Raw genomic sequence first — 6,365 nt, 5'->3', positions numbered from 1 at the left:
TATATTATCTCATTATCCTCATCACCACCATATGTCAAAGATAACTGCCTATAACCTCATTTCCATAATCACTCCTATTTCTCAAGGCTCTCTTACTTCAACAGTTCTCATACTTCAAATCAATCTGCACACCCCTAACCTATACCATAAGGCTCGTAGCAAAATCACCATACTAACTCTCCATTATCACCGCAAACCAGCATACCTCGCTATGTAAAGCACTTATCTTCCAGAAGCATAACTCCCGATCTACACTCGTTACTTATACTCACACTAGATCCTCAAGTTCTTTCCTTCATTACCGCAAAACTCATACATAACTTAATATGACACTAATTCCCCCAACACCCTACACTCACTGTCCCAACAAAAGATTATGAACTACTTGCCGCTTTCAGATCATTACAACACATGTTCCACGAATCATTTTTCATTACCATGTCTACTAAAGCCTTATCTAGAACAAGATCAAAATTTCAGAACAACCTCTCACCACCGTGTCCCATCAATAGAACATCACTATACCATGACAACAACGAAAACATATTCAACTCTATTTCATATCATACTCTACCTCATTCTTAACTTAACCTGGTAAAGAAAACATCAATAAGCAAGACAATTGTCTACATGTTCAACCAAAACTCACAAAGAACAACAGCAAACAAAACAACAATCTATGTATAACTGGTATGCACTTTCGAAAACTCGTATCATAATCATCCCGCCTACTCCACCACAACCGGTGACGGCATCACAACACCGCCACCAACAGCCACACCACAATGCGAAAATACCCGCATCACAATACTAAATACCGTGCCCGGATCACCACCGGAGGCACCACAACCACATCGATAGACATCACAACTACATACAATTCCATAAATACTGACTCGGAAATAACCTTTCGGACAAGAAAACTTACTCAAATCCACTTTACTCAATCACAACGCAACATATTATATGAATTAAACAGATAAGCATCTCATGAACATCATCTCTACCATTTCACGGAATACACATGTGTTATTAATACACATAAAATTATAACTAGCCATGTCAAATTAATCAAATTATTACCTTTTTGGATATCATTCAATTAAACTACCGTGTCCAACATATATATTACAGAACATTCATAAAACAGCTTTATAATTATCACACCATACCACTTCTTGTGAGGTCAGAACCTCACACAAACATTTACACATATCATAGACCCGTAATCACAACCAACTAGTCAATCCTGACCACGTAAGTTACCACTCAACAAAGGTTACCTGTTGTCCGAGCTTAACTCGCATGCCCCTCATCACATTCTTCCATTCGCATCACCAAAGACCTTCTGCCATACATAACCATACAGCTAACACTCATTATGAGAAACCACCTCCTAAGACTATGTCTTATACTTCCTGACAACCATACTTTTATCAATTCAGTCTTTACAAAATCAGCCTCTTTAGAATTGCCACTTTTCTAATATACTCTTAACCTTAACCACTAGTCAAAGACCATAACACTACCTTTGTCCAGGACATCAAACCTCTTCACTCATCTCTAAACATCATGATTTCTTTTCTATCTTTGGTTAACATCCCAAACAACGAACATCGAATCCATGAACAAAATTACCTCAACATTCTTCCCAATATTTTCCTTAATTGAATCATCATCCATTTTTCCACCAAAATCTCATATCATGCAGATGTTCTACTAACTTCTTACTTTCCTTAATATCTCGAAACTCATTATTAAACATGTTGTCCTGAAGCTCCCATATAACCATTAACTAACATCCTCATGATAATATCACACATTTCGATGATTCCTTACCTTTATATCACATAACTCCGGTGAATATTTTCCTCAGCTTACTTTTATCCTTCTTTTCTCTTTACACTCAATAATACCAATTAATAGTTCAACTCCTTATTCCTTCTAGCTAACTCTTTAGAAATCCAGTTACCCTTTCGTTGCTCCAAAACTCAAATTCCATTATTTTCTACCGACATCATCCCACTCTTTCTTACCATGGATCTTCTCTTATTATGCTATCACTCACACTTGCCACTAATCTATCCATAGAATCAACGTTTAATGTTCAAACAATTGCATCTCCCTTTTTACATCTCTAGAAATCATAATTCATTTAATACCGTTAATTACCCAAGGAAATCACACAGTAGTTTCGTCTCTCGATAACACAAATTTCCAAACTCAGTCACTACCTGCAAATCCACGTCGCGACATGTCCCATTAAGTTCGCTATATACCACTATTTCCAAACGACCTTTCATTACATATGTTCTTACTCAACACTATTTCTAGCCATCTCCCTCCATAATTTATTATACATCTCAGGTTGCTACTATCCACATCCTTTCTTTCGATCTTTTCATTCTCACGTTCCTTAAACTTACATCATGCCTTGCCCACATTCACTTACATTTTCATTACTCAACATACAATCATGTCACTCATCTCGTCTCACACAACATGCTCTATGCCTCAATTAAGTCTTACTAATCCCAACACATATAAATCATGTCCTCCCCACCGAACTCATACTCATCATAGGTGCCACTCTTTACACCACAAAATTGGGTAACTTACGCGTCAAGACAAACATACATGTAAAACAATGCATAAAGAAGCAAAATAACGCCTTTGAATTAAACATAATATGCAACGAAGTCAAAAGATAAACATATGACCCAAAATAGGGGTCACTAGATCGAGTACAGGCCACTCGATCGAGTAAGGGACTTACTCGATCGAGTAGGTGAAGATCAGAAGCACGTAAAACAAATTACCAGGGCTACTCGATCGAGTAGCTAAGGTACTCGATCGAGTGCCCCCTTACTCGAACGAGTACCAAGGATACTCGATCGAGTACTCCAATTCTCAGCACTGTCCAGTTTTCGTAAAACAGTCATAACTCACTCATTTCTTGGTCGTTTTGGACGTGTGACCTATCGTTAGAATCGTAAAAGAACAAGCTATCACCTCCAATTGGAATCACATTAAAATCATTTACGCATCTCAAGTTATAACAGTTTAAAGACAACTTTGCTGTAATCAGACGACATAATTATTTGATTTTTTACTTCCAAACAACTTAAACAACAACCAAGTTAAACGAAAACAACCCAAACCTCATAAAACCAGTATTCATAATCATATGTTACTATTTTCAAAAGCCAAACAACAACATTCATCATGCACTTAGCTTATCTAACTTGCCAATTATGACTTACCCACATGTTTTTATTCTATCACTTTTCGTAAACAAAATCACAAATACATGACATCAAGTCCCCTATTCAAATGTTACTACCACGATGATTCATCTTTTCCACTAATTCATCCATCATACCACATATTTATCCACCATATACGTTCAACATATTCACCCAAAGACATGTTCAATTCATACTCCTAACCTTCTCGTACTTTTACTCAACACGACAACAACAACATGTATACTTACACATCGCTTTATATATATATATATAGACAAAACACTTTTCCTTGCGTAATTATAACATGTCAAATTACATGTATCAATAATTATACTTTCATGCTTTACAACCAACCAACATACAATTCACGTCATTATCATCTTTCATCCATCAATTCATACAACATACTACTACATAAATACACACAAAGACACAATAAGCACATAACGATCCCGACACATATCCCATGGTGACCGGTTCAAAATTGTAGGGCGAGTTCGCGACTTTAGGACGTCTCCCAAGTCTTTGCATTAGCTCCTACAACCTTTACCCCGGGTTCATTTTAATTGACTCCCTAGATTCATTAGATTCATTGGTTACAGGTTTCAGGATCGTCGCTCTGATACCATTTGTAACACCCCCATACTCCAAGTGCCTTACCAGGACCACTCAGGTATGAGGATGTCACCATCTCGGTTACCCGAGGCATGATAATCATAAGACAATGAAGAAACATACTTTATTAAATAAGTTTAAGTGATTACATTACAAAACCAACTGTAAGCAAAATACAACTGTCCTCAAACTATAAACCAACTGAAAGGAACTGTTCAAATAAACACAGCGGAAGACTAAAGACTCTGATATGTGATGACTCCATCCCCAGCTAGATCCCACGCGTATCCAAGATATACCTGCCAAGCAACTGCTCACCACCCCCGAATGGATCACCACAGTTTTTAAAACATTTAAACGGGGTCAGTACTAATCACACAACTTATATATATATCAATAATAAGACAAACAGACAGCTGAACTGTCACACACACACACACACCACCAACCAATCCCCATCATCTCAATACTGACTGTCCACTGGACCAGCCCTGCCAGTGGGGGACCGCAGCCGTTCCCACCTAAGCCCCGCTCATCGTACAAGCGATAACCCTGTCCCATTAATGTGCACATCCCCTTTCGTGGCGGGTTCCACGAAGGGCGAAACTAGGGCGTGAGATCACTCCCGCAAGTGACCCCACTCAGCCGAGAACGCATCTCGAGAACCATCAACAAACACAACCACAATCACAATCACAATCACAATCACAATCATCATATCAAACAACTAACTACAGCACATCACCAATATCCCATTATGGGACTAATACTGAGTAGGAAATCCTACCTGGAAAGCACAACACGCAGACGGTATCTACAGCTGTTATCAAAACGGCTCCTCTACGAATTCTCCTCCTACCATACAACATATAGATGCTACCATTCAAATACTACTCATAAAAACCCATAATTCCTAAATTAGGGTATCATCAATCTTAACAAAACATTATAGAAATTATATTAAAAGCTTACCCTCGACGCAAGGAACTCAACGATACGAATAACGACAAGAAACGACCGTCTGAACTCCGGGAATTGCTAAGAATGCGATTAGGAAGATGAACTGGTTGCTTTCTCTCTTAAACAGGGTTTTAGGTTTTGCAAAAGTGATTTAAAACAATGACGATTATGTTTAAATACCTTAATCGCATAATTAACAAAACCCGAGAAAACTCCCCGCAAAACCGGACACTCGATCGAGTACCCAAGGTACTCGATCGAGTACCCCCTTACTCGATCGAGTGCCTAAGGCTACTTGATAGAGTACCCCCTTACTCTATCGAGTACCTAAGGCTACTTGATAGAGTACCCCCTTACTCTATCGAGTACCTAAGGCTACTTGATAGAGTACCCCCTTACTCTATCGAGTACCTAAGGCTACTTGATAGAGTACCCTACAGATCAGAAACTTTTCTAAAACGCAACTTACCCTTACTCGACAAAGTAAGGCCTACTCGATAGAGTACCCCAAGACTTATAAATACGGAGTATTACAGATGCGGTAGAACAGACCGTCAAATACATTCTCATGAACACTAGCTTCTTTCTAACCATAGACATGTTTGCCACCCACCTTGGCCTTGCTAGACCAGAGAAGGGAGCCCTTAGGGACATCCCGACTGAGTGTGGAGCTAGTAGTCTTATGCCTTGCTTTACCGGCAAGCCACCCCCCACCTCTAGCAACATGTTGATCAATGATGTGCAACACGTCACTCTTAAGATCTTTCTTCGTGCTATGACCTGTTTGCTATATGAGCGGAGAGATGTGAGTAAGCGTAACTCACATGAGGTGATGTTGCTTGCGGCTTTCCTTAACCCCACCCGAGCCCCGAGAGTCTCTTTCAGTGCCCCGGTTATAGTGTGTGCTGGCCTAGCTTTGATGGCCTCTTCTGACACCTGTTTCTTGAGTTGTGGTGCCATTTCCACACGGTTGGCGGAGCGTTTGACCACTTTTGAGGCCTCCTCGGCCTATACACATTTGACCCCGACGGTGCCTACTTTGGACCGTCAGTACTTTCTCGACCAGAAATGGTTGAGAACCTTGGAGGGTGGTGGGTTAGCGTGGAGAGTTTGGGGGATGAGTTGGATGAAGATACCCAATCTTAAGCACCTTCCCGTGATCGAGCCTTTACCTTGTTGATGATGACATTTTGGAGGTGATGCTGTTGGGGCTGGTGTCCTCTACAGTTAGTGCAATAACATTTAAATCTCTAAAAGGATCAAAGGGTATACTTTTGTATTATTATCAATTGGTCCACGTTTATCAATAACGGTTGGCTTGCTAGATAAGTTTGACGTTATTGTCATACTGATGGCGGTGATCAACTGGTCCCTAAAAGTCACACCTATAGGATACGTTTGAGAGATGTGACGGTATGAAAATACAGTCATGTTGATGCCTAATTTGACTAAGCAGTTAGTCGGCGTTATTGACTAATAATTAGTCAAACGCGATGTTGAGATAATTATTTAATACGGATTAAATAATAATGGCTAAAACGA

Source organism: Silene latifolia, chromosome Y (assembly GCF_048544455.1).
Source record: "Silene latifolia isolate original U9 population chromosome Y, ASM4854445v1, whole genome shotgun sequence".
Classification (NCBI taxonomy): domain Eukaryota; kingdom Viridiplantae; phylum Streptophyta; class Magnoliopsida; order Caryophyllales; family Caryophyllaceae; genus Silene; species Silene latifolia.
Note: the sequence above shows the minus strand (reverse complement) of the source record.